The sequence below is a fragment of the Callithrix jacchus genome, chromosome 6 (genome assembly GCF_049354715.1).
Source record: "Callithrix jacchus isolate 240 chromosome 6, calJac240_pri, whole genome shotgun sequence".
NCBI lineage: Eukaryota > Metazoa > Chordata > Mammalia > Primates > Cebidae > Callithrix > Callithrix jacchus.
In genome coordinates this window covers 20219384-20238042 of record NC_133507.1, presented here as the reverse complement: position 1 = coordinate 20238042, position 18659 = coordinate 20219384, and the positions used below count along the sequence as shown (strand labels likewise).

Sequence of the window (18659 nt, the reverse complement as noted above, 5' to 3'; positions counted from 1 at the left end):
AAAGTGCTGGGACGTAATGTTTTAAAAAGTAAAAATGTAAAGAAAAAGTATGAGTCCCCTCTGTCCCATCCAATCCCAATCACGGAAACACCCACTTTTAACAGCATGCCCTCGAATGGTCATGCATGGCTCTCCACTGGCCAGCCTCATCCATATTAATATCAATATATCTATATGTGTGTAAACATACTCAACTATATCACTACCCCTATATAAATATAAAATGTTTTAATGGAGTCATGTTCAATCTTTTGATCGATAAATAGCTTTTTCATTTGTGGTATATCATTATGATAGGCAGAATTCTAAGACGGCCTTCAGTATTCCTTGAACTTAGTGTACATATTCTTCCTCCCACTTATTCAGTCAAACATGAATCTAGATGTCAATGGAAAGAAATTCTGCAGATATGGTTAAGGTCCCAAATAAGTTCCACTAAAAATAGGGAGACAATCACACAAACTCTTTAAATTTGGGTCTAGAGATCAGAGAGAGAGGAAGTCACAGATTCACACCCTAAGAAGGATTTGACACACTATTCTGACTTAAAGGTAGACATGAGACTAGGAATACAGGTGTCCTCCAGGAGCTAAAGGCAGTCCCTAGTTGACAACCCGCAAGGAAACAGGAACTTCATCCTCCAACCACAAGGAACTCAATTCTGCCAACAAGAAGAATGAGATTGGCTGGGCGCGCCTATAATCCCAGCACTTTGGGAGGCTGAGGCGGGTCACTAGGTCAAGAGGTCGAGACCATCCTGGTCAACAAGGTGAAACCTCGTCTCTACTAAAAATACAAAAATTAGCCAGACATGGTGGCGCACACCTGTAGTCCCAGCTACTCAGGAGGCTGAGGCAGGAGAATTGCTTGAACCCAGGAGGCAGAGGTTGCGGTGAGCCGAGATCGTGCCATTGCACTCCAGCCTGGGTAACAAGAGTGAAACTCCATCTCAAAAACAAAAAACAAAAAAAGAAGAAGAATGAGATTGGAAGCTGATTTTTCCTTCAGAGCTTCCGGATAAGAACTCAGTCCTACTGATACTTTGCTTTTAGCCTGGTGATGCCCAGAGCAAAGAACCCAGTCCACGCCATGCCAGACGTCTGAGCTACAGAAACATAGGCCAATGATTAGGTGTTATTTTAAGTTTCTAAATTTGTGGTAATATGTTACACAAGAATAAAAAGCTAATGCAATAATATATAGCTTTTCAAACCAATAAAAACAAGTCTTCCTACTTCTTTTGCATAACATTATATTATTTTTATATAGCAAAATATATTCAAATATATTCTTCTTCATAGAAATTCACCTGGCTCCTATTTCCTGATATTTTCAAACAACCCATCAACAAGCATCCTTACACATTTGTCTTACTGTATCTGTGTTACTATTTTCTGGAAGAAAGACTGCCAGAAGAGCGATTATTTTACTAAAGGCATACACATTTTTCTTTTTAATGGCTATTATTATCCAGTCAATCTCCAAAAAGGCTGAATTGATTTACACTCCCTTAAACAGACTGCTCATTTCCTCACGCCTTCACGGCATGTATTATCAAATGTTAGAAATTGTGCCCAGAAAGGTAATTCATTGCTTACGTTTTCATTTCTGTGGCTACCTAAGAACATGTCCCCATTCTACTCTTCATTTGTGTTGTCATCTGTGGATACCCCGGCTAATTTGAGACTACATTGTTTGCCTCCTGTAATTTTTCTGAGGTTTTGCATAATAGAAAGATTCACTCTTTGTCTTTTAGAAATGATGCAAATATTTTTGTGGGAGGTACACAGAGTACTGTGAAGTATATGCAGGGGACAAAGTAGACAGGGCACAGGTGGTGGAAGACATTGAATGCCAGACTAACACACTTGTTCCTTGTTCTATAGGCAGAGTGGAGAAAAGAGCATGGATCTTGATCTAGATTCTAGGTTCAAATCCTGGCTCTGCCACTTAGCTCTATGACCTGGTACATGTTCATTAACCTCCCTATGCCTCAGTTCCCCCCTTCCTCTCTATAACAGGGATGATAATGGCATCTGCATCACAGTGTTGTTTTGAGAAATAAATGACTTGGAATGTGCAAAGAGCTTAGAACAGTGCCTAACATATTGTAAGCAGCAAAAGCATTTATTATTTTTTATTGAGAGAGAATTACAAAGAAGGCTATGTTTTAAGACTGTTACTCTGGCCAAAATTACCCTACAGCCAGGAAAAAATGAGAAAAATGTTAACATTTCCTCTTGTGGGGGCTGGGCAGGTAGAGAAGAGAAGGAAAAAGAACAAAGCAGCTAGGTCTCCCATGGGGTTTTGAACCCATCCTTCTGTGATCTAGGACACCTCCTTTGATGTTGTGCCTTTTTCTTGGAGCATTGCAGAGGTTATCTAAGACAGAAACCATTCCTTCTCTGTGCATCCCAAGTGTCTTGACTCCCAATCACTCCATGACATGCTTCCCAGAAGAGTCTGCAGACTTTGACAGGGGTAGAAATGGGAAAAGGTAAAAATCCTTCCCAAATCCTACTCTGCATTTCCTAGCTCAGCTTCCCCCTCTTTAATCTGCTCCCACGGTTTCACTGTTTGATATGCACAGAGCCTTAACCATTCTCTTACTGACTTAGCCTACAGCTGGGAGTCAGATGCAGCTATAGAGAGCCCGGGGCAGCAAGCGATGAGCTTGTGCCTACACACCTGTTTATCTGAGGCTTTACTTTCTGAATCAAGCATCTGTCCCAATGCTTCATGTAAAAACAAAAATTGCAATTAGCAGCCCACATAAAGGAGGTAGGTTGTTCTCCAGGTGGTTCATAAGCCAGAGAAGTTTATGCCTGAGAACTATGGGTTGCAAAGATATTGCGCCCTGGAGGTTTTCTGGAAAGTGCTTGAGGCAGGTGACGTGGAGTTCCTCTGGGGATTTTGGTTTTCACTCTGAATTGATAGAAAATCCTTTGTCTGACTTTGTTTTCAACTACAGATTTCCAGAAAGGGATGAATGCTTGACCCTGTATGTTTAAGCCAGGCCAATGGCCATTAAGGCTGACAGCCTAGAGCTATGAGCACGGGTCTCTCCTGCACAGCTTCCCATCACTAACCTGCTCCCAGGCAGCTGGACTTTCTCCCATATCCTTAGCTTCAGGTCCTGATTCCCGCCTGCCGTTTTGCTTAAGGCTAGAGCTTGATTTTTCTGAGCTTTCACTCATCTGATGCTTAAAATGTTTTCCGTGAGCTGAGTCACACCCCTCTGACACTGGAATTCACCAAATCTCTTACTAGCCTTTCTGAGGTGCACATGTTCAGCAGGTGGCCCAAACAAGATAGCCCACCTCTAAGAAGTCCATAGAGTCACACTGGGCCTTTTGTCCCACTCTAGAGAAGGAAGGAAAGAAGGCTATCTATACCTTTTTTTTTACAATTTGGCAGAGAGAATGCAAGCTGACTGAGGTGTTTATTTTCCTAAGTGTCTACTCTCAAGTCCTTGGACCTTGAAGTCAAGTCTCTCTGAGACATTCCTCCCCAAGCCCCAGCCTGCAGTGACCTGGAAGCCCCTCTGACATGAACATAAAATACTTTTCCATTCCTTGTTTTCGGCTTGACCTTCTTGCTTCTCTCCAACCAAACCCCTCTGCCTGAAATTTATTTCTATAACAGCTCACCAGAATGTCAGTATCTGGGCTCAGGATTTCTTGGAAAGGGAGAATATGGTGTTAAGAGTTACAGTAAATGTGAATCTACAGAGTGGCCACATGGCTTTCAGGGAGTCTTACAATGCATGAGGTTCCAATGAGTCCAGATGACTATCTATCTTAATGGTCCGAAACAATGCCCACCCACAAAGATAAAAATCCTGAGACCTGATCCTTCCAGTTTTGTCAAATGGCCCAGATTATTTTAAGCTCCCTCTTTAGATAAAATGCAATTTGACTGACCAGGTTTTTTTTTTTTTTTTTTTTTTTTCTTCTTTTCATAAAGGCTATTGTGAGGGAGTAGAGCATTCTCCTGCAACAAGCAGCAGAGGGAGAGATCAGTCCCCAGCCCTGACCCTCGGGTCTCTGGTAAAACACTCAGTCGTGAGACATGAGACCTCTGGCCACATGCCCTGATACATGGACTAGGGCAGAAAGTCCTCTCCTGCATCCTGGGGTCCAGAGAAGGCCAGGGAGAAAATCTATACAAGGAATGCTGGTTTCTTGCCCTAGGATCTAGATAAACATTGAATAACTAATCTGCCCTTTAAGCAAGAAATGTTTCTAAAACCATAAGCTGGTGACCAGGCAGAGAAAATGGCTGAGCTGGGAAAGAACTGGTGTGTCAGTACCATGTCCATCTGCAGTTAGGACTCACCGGCATAGGATCCTGAGACACAAGGGGTCTGCTCTTGACTCTGCAAAGAAAGGATTCCATTCTTTACACCTTCTTCCTCCCCTGCAAGTTACCCCTCCTACTTTAACCCCACCCTTCCCTTTCCCCATTTTGCTCCCAGGCTCCTGCCTACTCTTCTCTATGGCTTCTCTAATATAGTGAAAGGTAGAGCTGGAGGGACAGTGGTCCATGACTAGGAAGAATCAGAGTCCCAGAGATGGGGCCAGAAGCGGTACTTTGGGATAATTCAGGCATTTGAGGAAAGGAACTCATCCATGACAAAAGATCAGCAACAGGTACAGAAAGGCAGAGACCTCACTCCACTTGTTTACCCTCATCCTGCTCACTGGCACTTCCCCAAGGACCCACACTCTCGGGTACAGCAAACCTGGGTGGCTGAAAACAACAGAAATATATTCTCCCACATTTCTGGAGCCCAGAAGCCAAAATCAAGCTGTCAGCAGGGCCATCTCCCTCCAAACAAACTATCTTACCTTGTCTCTTCCTAGCTTCTGCTGGCTGCAGACAGCCCATACCTTACAGCTTCACTGCTCCAATCTCTACTTCTGTCATCACGAGACCATCTTCCCTCTGTGTGTCTCTGTATTTAAATATTCCTTTTCTTATAAGAACACCAGTCATTGGAATAGGGCCCACTCTAATCCACCATGACCTCAAATTAACTTGATTACATCTGCAAAAAGCTGGTATCTAAATAAGGTCAGTCATCCCAAAGCAGGCATATGGACAGATGCTGAGACCAATTCCTGACACAACACAGCCAAGTGAGGTCTGGGCTTCTGCCCGTCCTCCGTCCCTCCCTGCTCCTTACACACTCTGCCTATCCAATACTCAATTTCTCTTACTTAATCTTGGTATCTCCTAGACCCCTGACCTTAAGCCTTCCTGGCCAACCATGTTTCTGTGCTACCATGTCTAGTGCCCGCCACTGTATCCAGCACATAGAAGGCCTACAAAAAGATGAATGCATGACACCCAAATAGTCTTCTGCCAGAGATGAGACCAGTGGCCCTAAACATAACTGTCTCTTGGGAGCTGAGGATTAGAGAAGCTGTGTCTCCCTTAATCAGGATGTCCCCCATACACAGGAGACTAGGGGAAATCTCAGACACACCTCAGCATAGACTTGTCTACATTTGCAGAGAAACTGTGTCTTGACTCTTGGTAGATGTTCCATTATTGCCCCTGTCCCTGGCCTGACATAGTTCTTTGACCTTTGTCTCCAGCCTGACTCTTACCATTTGCCACAATAGGAACTGACCCTCAGCAGTCAGCTTGACTTCCCCCTCCTGGCTCCTTTGTGACCCAGATGTGACCTCTAAAACCCACCCAGGCACAAGCCCTTGGCAGGTGCATGGCACAAGCTTATCTCAGCATCCTAGCTCAGAGCTGTGGAAAACTGTGTATGACAGACATGGTGCTAACAGGTTTCCATGAATCAGATCATTAAATCCTCAAAGCAATCATAAGAATTAATAACAATGACTATCCCCATGAAGGATAGGGAAACTGAGCCTTGGGGAGCTAAATGCCTGGCCCAATGACACACACCCAAACCGTGGTGACACCTGATTGCATCCTGAGCCGGTGACTGTGCAGCCAGAGCTCCCAAAGTGCAATGCTCATTTTCCAAGAGTGGACACACAGTCTTGTTGGCACCAGAGATGGTGTGGGGTGGTCCAATAGTGAATCCTGGTGCTATGGTTCAAATATACATATCCCGCCAAAAGTCAATGGTGGAATTTAACCCCTAGGTGATAGTATGAAGAGGTGGAGATGGAGCAATTAAGTCATGGGGGTTCCACCCTTGTGAATGGGATTAATGTCCTTCTAAAAGAGGCTTCAGAGAGCTGTCTGATCCTTCCAACTCTTCTGCCATGTGAGGACACAGCATTCATCCCTTTAGCCCTTCTGCATGTGAGGGCAGAGTTCACCATTTCCATCACATGAGAACCCAGCATCATCTTAGAAGGCACCAACTTGGAAGCAGAGATTCCCTCTCCAGACACGAATCTACTGGCACCATGATCATGGACTTCTCAGCCTTCGGAACCGTGAGAAACAGATTTCTATTGTTCGTAAATTACCCAGTCACAGGTATTTTGTTATGAAAGCACAAAATGGAGTAAGATACCTGGAACAGGTCAGACCTCTTTTAACTCCTTTATCTTTCCAATTCTATCATGGAGAAAGTCTTAGTTGGTGCTGTGGGGTGAAAGGAAGATCAGAAAGTTGTTTTCTTTCAGACATTTGCTAGTATCTTCCTCACCCCACATCCCCGTTTTTAAAGGCAAGAAAAGCCTCAATCTTACATAATTTGACAAGCAATAGATGATTTAAAAAAGTGATACCAGTCATCATTTGATTTCTTTTCTATGGTTACTTTGAATACATGTAAGCAATACTGTTTTTCCCATTATGGTAGTGATTAAAGGCTTTACTTTGCAATGCATCTATTTAAGCACTGCATCGATTTAAGCACATATAAATCCACTTCTTAAAAATTAAGAATAAAGAATCAAGAATGGGCTGCCCTTGGAGAAAGAGGATCTAGGATCCCATTGATGCAGCTTATGTCTTGTCCCTATGTGTACAGTTCTTAAATCATTCTTTTAATTTTTAAAAAGTTATTCTTTAAATAGATAATAGAGGCACATAGCTTGAAAGGAAAACTCAAAAGGCACAAAAGGATTTGCCTCATTTTAAATTAAAAAATACTGTATCAGCATCAAATACTTACATATTTTTTTGATTGAACATCCAAAAAAAATAAGTAAATAATAGTACATGTTTTCTCATATGGAGAAAGATCAGGAAAGTGAAGCCCAAGAGACTCAAAGGTGGGAACAGTGCCCTGAGTTACGCCACCTCTCAAGGCTGGGAAATTCCAGCTGCGGTATCAGCAAGGCTGGCAGCTCCCACCTAGCTCCCCCAAACACCATTAACCATGTGTGTTCATAGAGAATAGCTGCAAGTTCTCCCAAGTTTCAGAAAAATCTATTCACAAGTTCTGGGAAAAACAAAGAGCCCTGACTCATTCTCCCACAAAAAGCCTCAAAACTTTTTAAAAAGTAAAAATTAACTCAGATTGACAAAATAAAAATTTGTCCTGACATTCATCAGGCTAGGATAACAGACATAGATAAAGCTAGTTCCAAAGTATACCAGGAAATGATATTTCTGCCAAGGACACACTGCACATAATAACCTTCTTTGAGTAACTGCTGCTCTCTTGCATCCTGAAAAGGCTTGATCTCTAATCAGTGACTATCAGAAACTTCACTGCTGAAAATTGTATGAGTAAGAATGAACCATCTCACACTTGCCTGGAAGATCTAAGTCACTTTGACACAGAGAAGCAGCATTGATTTTCAGCCCAGATACAGAGCTTCAGATAAGGGGTTCCTGATGAAAATACTCACATTTATCTTAACTTTGTCATTTCCAAGGAAATGGGAGCCTGGGTTCAATTTACAGTCCAGACCCCTCTACACTGAGCACTGCTTTGCTTCTAAGCTTTATTTTCATTTTTCCTAAATTTGAGCATTCTTGAAAACTGTTGAATAATTATATCTTTCCCTGTGTTTGGTGAGATGCCCAACAGCTCTTTGGCATGCAGCCTCCACCACGAAAATGGATCAATAAATCCGAGTTTCTTGGGCTGTAGATTTGTCCTTAGTGACCTTAGGCTCATTAGGCTACAGTGGTTTATATTTAAAATTTATTATTCAGACTTTTAGAGTTACTGTTTATCTTTTAAAATAAACAAACAAATCACAACTTGCTCCCTAGGGGTATTATAGCCAAATCATCAAGGTGCAGTTTACCTTTTCTATGGAAACCACCTGGTAATTTGACTCACCTTTTCTGTGTAACCATTAATGACATGGTTTCTCTCTTTAGATGGTTGTGCTTTTGTTTTGTTTCAATTAGGAGTTTTGGCCCTGATCTGTTTTGTGAATAAACACACAGGCTGGAATGTGCACATGTGTGCTTAACTGTTAGTTTTCCATCTCAGCACCGGGCAGAGCTCCACCTTCACGGTGAGGAAGCTTCATGGCCGAAGCCCACGGGCTCACCCCTAAATCGTCTTGACTGAAGATCATCTGGATGGAAAGGAACCCATGTCCCCTCCCAGGCTACATGTGTAAGGGGGGTTTCTTTCATCATAATCATGGGAGTCTCTTCGGCAAGGGGAGAAAAGTCTAGCCCAGGAGTAGAGGGGTGGGGGTGCAGAATTCAAAACTCCTTCCCTACAGAGCCATCTGTTCTCTTGTCTCTGCTTCCCCACAAGCATCTGCCTGCTCTCTGCTCACTACAAGCTCCTCTGCCCCCATAGCTAAGGCTCAGACGTGATTTTGCAGCACGATTTGCCACAGTATGACTATTTCAATCTCTCAGATCCTCATAACTAAATTCCTAAGACAGAAAACACGATAGGATAGAACTGGTTTCCTTACAATTTGTGCCCCTCCCCGCTGCTGCCTGTGGAAGCCGACACTGAGGCAGAAACATGGACAGCTGGTCCTCCCTCCAGCAGAAGCTAGGGATCAGGAACAAGTCCAAAGAAGAAGAGGGGCATTCACAAACAACTCCATGTGTGTATTAATTTCAATAACTGAAGGACAAAAGAGAGCCAAGTTTTATTTGCAACTAATGTTTTTCCAACACATATATTATCAGCTCTCTGAAAGTTAATAATTCAGGAGGAAATATCAATACCTCAAGAGTATGGTTCAGCCCAGCGAGAGCTGACTTGATCAGCTCAAGAACGTGACACCGAACCCTACCAGCAGCTGTATACACCTGACCAAAGAGCAATATAAAGACAGAAAGACAGGGACAGAGAGAGAGGATGTCAGAGGGTCAGTGCTACATACTCCCATCAGAAGAACTTTATGCCACAGGCCTGGAAGTGAGTCAGCACAAGAAACTGCGTATAATTATAACATTATTAATTTCTGTGGCACATATGAAAGGTCATCTTCCTGGGAGGGAACCACCAAGTATCATGGAACAGGTATCAGTTTTATCATCAGGCTTCCCTGTGTTTTATGCTGATGTTTGCAGCTTGGTGACCTGGGCAAATCCTTCCCTGAGCCTGTTTTTTCACATGAGAACACCAAATAGCACCACTCTGGCCAAGAATGAATTTGAAAGCTACAGAAGACAATGGGATCTGCCCTCCCTTCAAGTGCCAAACCACGTCCAAGATGGAGAGACTAAAAGTGCGGCTCCCAGTGGTTCAGGCTGTAAGGTCAACAGTTCAATCACTTAAGCTTCTCCCCGCAAGATCCTCATTCTTTCAGGGTTTTCCCCACAGAAAATGTCCTAAGAGCACAATTTCTTTTCTGAGATCAAGTCCTACAGGTCAAAATATCTGAGACTTAGAATCAATCACCAGCTTTACATTTTAAAAAAATCAAAAAGCATTTACTGAACATCCAAGTGCTTTACTACACCCTGTGTGGTGGACTCTGTCAGCTGGGGCAACCGATACCATCAGTGCCCACTCATATTCCCTCATCTTACTACTAAACAACCACCTCTGGACTTCCGATGGCCAGAACCAGCACTGCTTTGCCTAAGGCATCCTCAGACCAAAGCCCATCTGCCAGTCATGAGCAGGACAGAGTATCAGGGATTTCAATCCCCAGCAGCCCTCAACCAATGATTGGTAAAAGTGAGATAGCACGATTCTATATATTTTACACTAGATCCTGAAGTCACTCCAACAAGATTACGAGCTGGCTGCCCATGGTGGTAGCCAAACTGACAAAGGCCCTCTGTCCTGGTCAATGTGATCGGGCCATAGGGTGCCCAGACATTGGTTAAATGTTATTCTGGATGTGTCTGTGATCATGTTTCTGGGTGAGATTAACATTTGAATTAGCAAACTGAGTAAAACAGAAGGCTCCCTCCCAACGTGAGTGGGATTTACCCAGTTCATTGAAGGCCTGAATACAACAAAGGCTAGGTAAGAAGGAATTCCTCCTGGCGCAGTGGCTCAGGCCTGTGATCCCAGCACTTTGGGAGGCCAAGGCAGGCAGATCGTGAGGTCAAGACCATCCTGACCAACAGGGTGAAACCCTATGTGTACTAAAATACAAAATTCGCTGGGCATGGTGGCAGGCACCTGTAGTCCCAGCTACTCAGGAGGCTGAGGCAGGAGAATCGCTTGAACCCAGGAGGTGGAGGTTGCCATGAGCCGAGATTGCACCCCTGCACTCCAGTCTGGCGCCTGGAGACAGAGCAAGACTCTGTCAAAAGAAAAGAAAAGAGAAGAGAAAAGAAAAGAAAGATTCCCTCTCTCAGCCCAACTGCCTTTGAGCTGGGATATCAGTCTTCTCCTGCCTTCAGATGTGGATTCGGACTGGAACTTACACCATCAGCCCTCCTGGGTTTCCAGCTTGCCAAATACAGATCTTGCATTTCTCTGCCTCCAAAATCATGTGAGTCAATTCATTATAGTAAATCCCTTTATACATGTTTGTATATGTGTATGTGTGTCAGATGTATGCATATGTACAATATGTATTATATGTGTGTATATTTCATATAAACATTCCCTATTGACTGTGTTTCTTCAGAGAACCCAGGCTAATATTCGTGGCTTCTCCTTTTCATCTCACTTTCTCACCACTTTACCAGGCTTTACTTCACACTCAAACACACCAATTGCTTTTGAAGCCCTGTTTAAAGATCTGCTTCTGTGGGGGCCCAGACTGACATGGACTAACCCAACAGCATGCCTCACCTCTTCTCACTTGCTGTCTCCCCACATTGAGGCTGGAAACCCAGTGTTTGCTTTTCCTGCTTCCTGTGCTATGTGACCCAATTTTGGTCAATGATACATTATAAAAAGTCTCAGAGAGGCAGAGGGGCTCTAAAATGAAATTTCATTTCTTATTGTAAGGGAACAGGCCAGATGCGGTGTCTCATGTCTGTACTCCAGCACTTTGGGAGGCCAAGGCAGGCAGATCACAAGGTCAGGAGTTCGAGAACAGCCTGGCCAACATGGTGAAACCCTGTCTCTACTAAAAATACAAAAATTAACCAGGTGTGGTGGTACATGCTTGTAATCCTAGCTACTTGGGAGGCTGAGGCAGGAGAATCGCTTGAACCCAGGAGGTACAGGTTGCAGTGAGCTGAGATCACACCACTGCACTCCAGCCTGAGTGACAGAGTGAGACTCCACCTCAAAAAAAGAAAGAAAGAAAGAGAGCGAGGGAGAGAAAGAAAGAAAGAAAGAGAGAGAGGGAGAGAAAGAAAGAAAGAGAGAGAGAAAGAAAGACAGAAAGAAAGAAAGAGAAAGCTGTTGTTTTTCCCATCCTTTTTCCTGTCTTAAATGCTGCGATGATACCTGGAGTTTCACCATCTCACAATCGTAAGGAATTAATATCCCCTAAAGTCCTATAACATTTGCCATCCCTGGTAAGACTAGTCCCCAATACCTAACTGTTTCCTCCTAGGCACTAGACCTATAGCATTTTAAGATATTAACTCTCCCTTCCCGGATTCAGGCAAGCAATGAGTCTTACATGTTTGATATCCAGGAGAGGTTTAGTCAGAGCAGAAAATAAATCAAAAAATAAACCTGAAACTGTTTCTGGCTTGTATATTCCTAAAGCCTACAGCCTTGAGGAAAGAGGGATTCTAGCGATGTACTGAGTGCCTCAAAGAGCAGAAAAGGGAAACTGATCTCACTCAGACTAAAAAGAGATTCCCCTGGGCTAGGAAAGAAGCACAGAAGCAGAGGATGGATAGAGGTCTCTGAAAGCAGGAAAAAAACCTGCTGCCCCTCATGCCTTGCTTGTCTGTAGCACTGGCACTGACATGACATGACCCAAGATGGGAGTGGCTGCATGGCACGTCTGGGCAAGCTGGACCACCAGCATCTCTGCAAAGATTTGCATCCACCCCGCATCTCAGAGGACTCCCGTGCAAGAAGGGATAGTGTAATTCTAGGCGGTAGGTTCTGTGGACTGGCAAGCCAACACTCTGCCAAGGGGGTTAAGAAAGTCTGGGTGATAGGTCCGAATTCCTTTAGGGACAGAGACAGGTGAAGAGTTTAGGGCTAAAGAGTTATCTACACCCCAGCAAGAGTCACTGCACAGTTGTAAAGATTGCTAATCAAATAAGACAAATTCATTTTTTGTTCTTTCAATAAATATGAGTTCCTATTGTTATTAGGCACTGGAGACATAAATAAATAAGACATCATCTCTACTCTCAAGGATACTGACTGTCTAATGGGATGAATGCTTACAGCCAACGCGTAGGCTCATGAATTGAGTTCTATGGCTCAGAAGCTTTGCAAACATTGCATGAGTCACTCTTGATCAAAGGAGGCATTCTGTGCACCATTTATGAATGAGCAAACAAGACTCTGAGAGGTTAAGTGACTTACCAAAAATCACACAGTCACTATAATGTGGTGTTCAGATTCAGATCGTGGTCTGACTGTCATTGGACAGGTCCCTTCAACTTTGTTCACAGTTTTCTAGTGCCCATAGAGAGCCCAGAGGGGGTCTGTAGATGGCTTTTTATACTGTAGTCGCTGGTAGAGTTTACCCAGTAGAATTAGCTGTGTCAAAGAATAAAATAAAATACGTAGGAATACAGCTAACTAGAGAGGTAAAAGATCTCTACAAGGAAAACTACTAACACTGCTCAAAGAAATCAGAGATGAGACAAACCTAAATGAAAAAACATTTCATCCTTCTGGATAGGAAGAATCAACATCATTTAAACGGCCATACTGCCCAAAGTAATTTTTAGATTCAATTCTATAATGACTCACAAACTCAGCATTCAATTCTATAATGGCCACAAACTCAGCAATGTCATTAAAATGGCCATACTGCTCAAAGCAATTTATAGATTAAATTCTATAATGGCCAAAAACTCAGCAAGTCCTCTAAGCTTTGTCAATGCTATTGCTATTAAACTACTGACATTCTTCACAAAACAAGAAAAAATTTAATTTATACAGAATCAAAAAAGAGCCCACATAGCCAAGTCAATCCTAAGCAAAAAGAACATAGCCAGAGGCATCATGCTACCTGACTTCAAACTATACTACAGGGCTACAGTAACAAAAACAGACACACTGACCAAAATAACAGAATAGAGCCCAGGAATAAGACCACACACTACAACTATCTGATCTTTGACAAACCTGACAAAAAACAAGTAATGGGGAATGGATTCAATAAATGGTTCTGGTATAACTGGCTAGACATATGCAGAAGATTTACACTGGATCCCTTCCTTACATCATACACAAAAATTAACTCAAGGTATATTAAAGATATAAATGTAAACCCCAAAATTATAAAAACCCTGGAAGACAACCTAGGCAATACCATTATGGACAAAAGAATGGGCTAAGATTCTATGATGAAGACACCAAAAGCAATGGCAACCAAAGCAAAAGTTGACAAATGGGACCCATTAAACTAAAGGGCTTCCGCACAGCAAAGAAAACTATCAACAGAGTGAACAGATGACTTACAGAATGGGGGAATATTTCTGCAAACTGTGCAGTTGACTAAGGTCTAACATTCAGCATTTATAAGGAACTTAAACAAATTTATAAGAAAATAAACCTCATTAAAAAGTGGACAAAGGACATGAACAGATACTTTTCAAAAGAAGAAATAAATGCAGCCAATAATCACATGAAGAGAAGCTTAGAAAAATGCAAATCAAAACCACAATGAGATATCATCTCACACCAGTCAGAATGGCTATTACTAAAAAGTCAAAAAATAACAAATGCTTATACATTGTTGGTGGAAATGTAAATTAGTTACGCCATTGTGAAAGACAGTGTGACAATTCCCCAAAGACCTGAAAACAGAAATACTGTTCAACCCAGCAATCTCATTACTGAGTATGCACCCAAAGAAATATAAATCATTCTATTATAAAAACATATGTACATGTATGTTCATTGCAGCAATGATTCACAGTAGCACAGACATGGAATCAACCTAAATGCCCATCAGTGGTAGACTGAATAAAGAAAACGAGGTACATATATACCAGGGAATACTATGCAGCCATGAAAACAGAATGAGATCATATCCTTTTCAGGAACATGGATAGAGCTGGAAGCCATTATTCTTAGCAAACTAATGCAGGAATAGAAAACCAAATATTGCATGTTCTCACTTATAAGTGAGAGCTAACTGATGAGAACACAGGGACACATGTTGAGGAACAGCACACACTGAAGCCTATTGGAGGGTGGAGGGTGGAGGGTGGGAGGAGGGAAAGGGTCAGGAACAGTAACTAATGGGTACCAGGCTCAATAACCTGGGTGATGAAATAATCTGTACAACAAACCCCCACGATACAAGTTTGCCTATATAACAAACCTGCACATGTACCCCTGAACTTAAAATAAAAATTAAATTTAAAAGGAAAAAGAATTTATTGGCCGAGTGCAGTGGCTCACACCTGTAATTCCAACACTTTGGGAGGCCAATGCGGTGGATCACGAGGTCAGGAATTCAAGACCAGCCTGGCCAGCATGGTGAAACCTCATCTCTACTAAAAATACAAAAAATTAGCCAGACATGGTGGCGCACACCTATAGTCCTCAGCTACTCAGGAGGCTGAGGCAGGTGAATTGCTTGAACCCAGCAGGCGGATGTTTCAATGAGCCAAGATCACACCACTGCCCTCCAGCCTGGGCAACAGAGTGACATGGATCTCAAAAAAATAATCAATCAATCAATAAATAAGGAATTTATTATGTCTTGCTATTCAATGTTAATGTTTCCCAAAGTGAACTGCTACATCTGCTAAAGCTCTAAGTGACTTATATTAAAAAAAAAAAAAAGTCCTATTCATCACACCTTAAGGGAAAACAGCAACCTTCTGTATGCACACATTAATTAACACAGTAGAAATAGGTTGAAGTCAATTATAGAACCCTCCTACTTAAAAATGAGAAATAGGCTGGCTGCCAAAGAAGGCTGAGTGGCATGGAATAAGGTAAGAGAAGCAGAGGAGACACGGCAGCCCTATCCTGTGTCCTCTTCTGAGAGGTGTCCTGCTGCTGGAAAGCAAATGGTTTGGTGGTCAATGCCTCTGAGCTGGCCACAAACTCAGCAAGTCTCTCAGCTTCATCCATCTGCTATCTCTCTTTAAGTAAAGGTCTTTCACCACCAGAAAAGATGCACACATCAGTTATTAAGAAAGCATTATAAGGCTGGGCACGGTGGCTCACACCTGTAATCCCAGCACTTTGGGAGGCCAAGGCGGGTGGATCACGAGGTCAAGAGATCAAGACCATCTGGTCAACATGGAAAAACCCCGTCTCTACTAAAAATACAAAAAATTAGCTGGGCATCCCAGCTACTCTGGAGGCTGAGGCAGGAGAATTGCCTGAACTCAGGAGGCGGAGGTTGCAGTGGGCTGAGATCGCGCCATTGCACTCCAGCCTGGGTAACAAGAGCGAAACTCCGTCTCAATAAATAAAAAAGAAAGCATTATAGCAGAAGGATGGAAAAATTGCATGTCCTTTTCCTGGCATTCAGTATTTTTTCATTATTTCTTACCAGTATCCATCTATTTGGGGAAGAATAAGCAAATTCTTTTTCTAAAAAAATCATGAATGTTTCAACTCAAGAGCTGGAGAGATATTGGCCAGCATGTTACTCAAGGCCCAGAAAACATACATTTGTCACTGAATCCCTTGAGTTTTCTTTTTCTGCTTCAAGCACACCAAGTATATTTTAGCGTGTTACATTCCTCAAACCATTCCAGTCCTGTTTACTCTTCCGTTTTTTGTAAGTACATATATCAGCAGGAATCCTATCTCGATTCCTCTTCCTATTCCTGCAGGTGTATAAACATTATCTGGCCTCTTCAAAGTAAAATATGTGTGGTCTGCTGGCATCACCAACAAGTACTACTAGAGTAAATAACATTTTCCATTATGAAGAGAATGTATAACCCAGATATTTTAAAGGCAGCTCGGTATTTACCCTCTCCAAGAATGAAATAGAAATCATGTTTGACCAGTTATCACTGCCTACATGGACAGAGCATTATGTCTTAAAGACTATAAGACTCTCCCTCCCATACTAGAAGACAGACTCTAAAGAACCAAGGGAACTTTACCCATTTAGGAAAAAATACTGCCACTGCTCAATTAATTTTGCATAAACATGCTCTTTGAAGCTGAAGCAAATCTGACCAATTTTCAATATGAAAATAAAATATAAAAACTGTTCCTGGAATTATTTCTAAAAAGAACAAACATCAGAATCGTCTGAATCATCATCTATTTCAGAAAAATCAGATTTATCAAATGAATCTTCAGCCAGCAATTGTTCAAGAATGATATTAACATTACACACAGGAATGCTGCATTTTCTGGATTTGACACTTTGAGCGATCGAGAATTACTATATTTTATAAATGGAAATACCACTACTAAAGACAGAATGCTATTAATAGAATGATGTCTTTTGTTTCCAAAGTCAAGACACTAGAGCCATGCAAAAATAATAATAAAAGCGAGATATTTTGTAGCAAAGTTGTCTCAGGGTACATGCTGCAGCTCCAAGAGCCACCAGCAAGTATTCTCGGGGCAAATGGAAAAAGAGTGAATGGCAACCTGTTTCGGTGGTCCCAGGTGTGCATGATAATCAACTGGGGAACACATCTGAAAGGCCTCTGAGCCATTCTACACATACTGGATCGTCTCTAACAGAACCCAGGCATCTGTATTTTGAACATGCCTTCCCCAAGCGGTTCTTATGGACAGCCCTATGTGGGACCCTACCATCCAAATTCAGATTCCCACAGCAACACCCCAACCAAGCAGTCCTCCAGTCTTTGCTTAAATATTCATACCTCCCATGAGAGTGGGCCCACCCAGTCTACCCCTGGACAGCACTCACAGTTGGGAAACAGCCTCCCTGGAACTCCCAGCCACTGGTTGTGCTTTTGCAAGTAAGAGGAGCCGCCTTTACACTGAAGCAGCAGCAGATTCTGCTCCATGCGCCTGAGAAACACTGAAAGAAAGACGCATGCAATGATGCGAATTGCAAGCTATAAAAAATAAGAGCATATGCTAAACTTTATTTTTATATAAAAATGATTTTCTTGTTGAATTAAGTTCAAATCAGTGTTAAACTGAACGGAGTTTAGAGTGGACCCTACTGTCCTCTATGGTAGAAGTATAAGTGATTAAGAATACAATGCAAAGAATACAGGGTTTTAAATCACACCTTGGCTGGATCCTGGATCTTCCATTTACTGTCTGAGTGGCCTTGGGCATATTATTTGGCCCCTCCATTTCCATTGCTTCGAGAGTTGGGATAAAACTAATAGAATAGGATTGTTGTTAATTCAATAACCCTATTCAATAAATGTTGTGCATTCAATAAACGTTGGTTCCCTTCCTTCCCCTTCCTTCTGTTTTTCTTATATGATCAATTTGTCATGGGATCTTATAATCTCTTAAATATCTCCTGATCAGTCTTTCTCTCCATCACTAACACCACCACCTGCATAATCATCCTGTACTTGCTCTGCATCTCATTACTCAAATATTTAGGTTTGGAGGGAGACAGGAATTACTACTTAAGAGCAAGCATCATTATTTCTTTCAGGAAGTTGTTCTCTTGTTTCAAGAAAATATCTTGAAATGTCACTTGGGGCAGCAGACACCCAGACAGCATGAGTTAACAAGAGAAAAGGTGGCAAAAGCGGGAATTAAATTGTTCTTCGTTTGAAGTGAACTGGACGGACTAAGCATGGAAATGAGACAGGGGAGGGAAGGGAGCAGCGAGGCCATGAGGCCAGCAACAGCAACGGGGATCTTAGAGACAGGATGGGAGCAGTTGAGAATAAGCAGAAGTCAGGATCAAGGGGGACTTTTGAAGATGCCTGTGAAATGCAAGAAATCTTGGACTTTTCCAGAGTGTAGAGTGTGATCTCATCATATCCAGCTCTTAAGATTCAGGGCCTCCAGCTAACATCTAGGCTAAACTGAGATCCTGCAAAGCCATGTATCTTACCTCTCTGCCTCCCTGCTCTCTTTGTGCCATTTCTCTGCTTAGGAGTTCTGAGGATCCTCGCTCCTATGTTCTTTACTGCCATTTCCCGTATATGACGGGAAACATATATGCTTTCAGATACAGCATCTATCTCTCTGAATGTAACTTTCTGTAATATCCATTAGCAGAAAAAACTATTGCCAAAGTGTGACCTCTGTCCAAAAAAAAAAAAAGCTATTTGTCAACTCTATTGGCTTG

At 42.3% G+C, this 18659-nt stretch overlaps 1 protein-coding gene across 9 annotated transcripts in view; it reads right to left on the bottom strand.

Moving 5' to 3' along the window:
- SV2B (synaptic vesicle glycoprotein 2B) overlaps positions 1–18659 on the bottom strand; it is a 192342-nt gene that overhangs the window by 128518 nt on the left and 45165 nt on the right. For 5 of the 9 annotated variants that reach the window (XM_078326824.1, XM_078326825.1, XM_017973290.4 and 2 more), the window contains exon 2: positions 17301–17414. The exons of the other annotated variants lie outside the window; for them this stretch is intronic. The gene's annotated coding sequence lies outside the window, so the exon portion shown is untranslated. The remainder of the gene's footprint in view (positions 1–17300; positions 17415–18659) is intronic. 9 annotated transcript variants of the gene reach the window in all.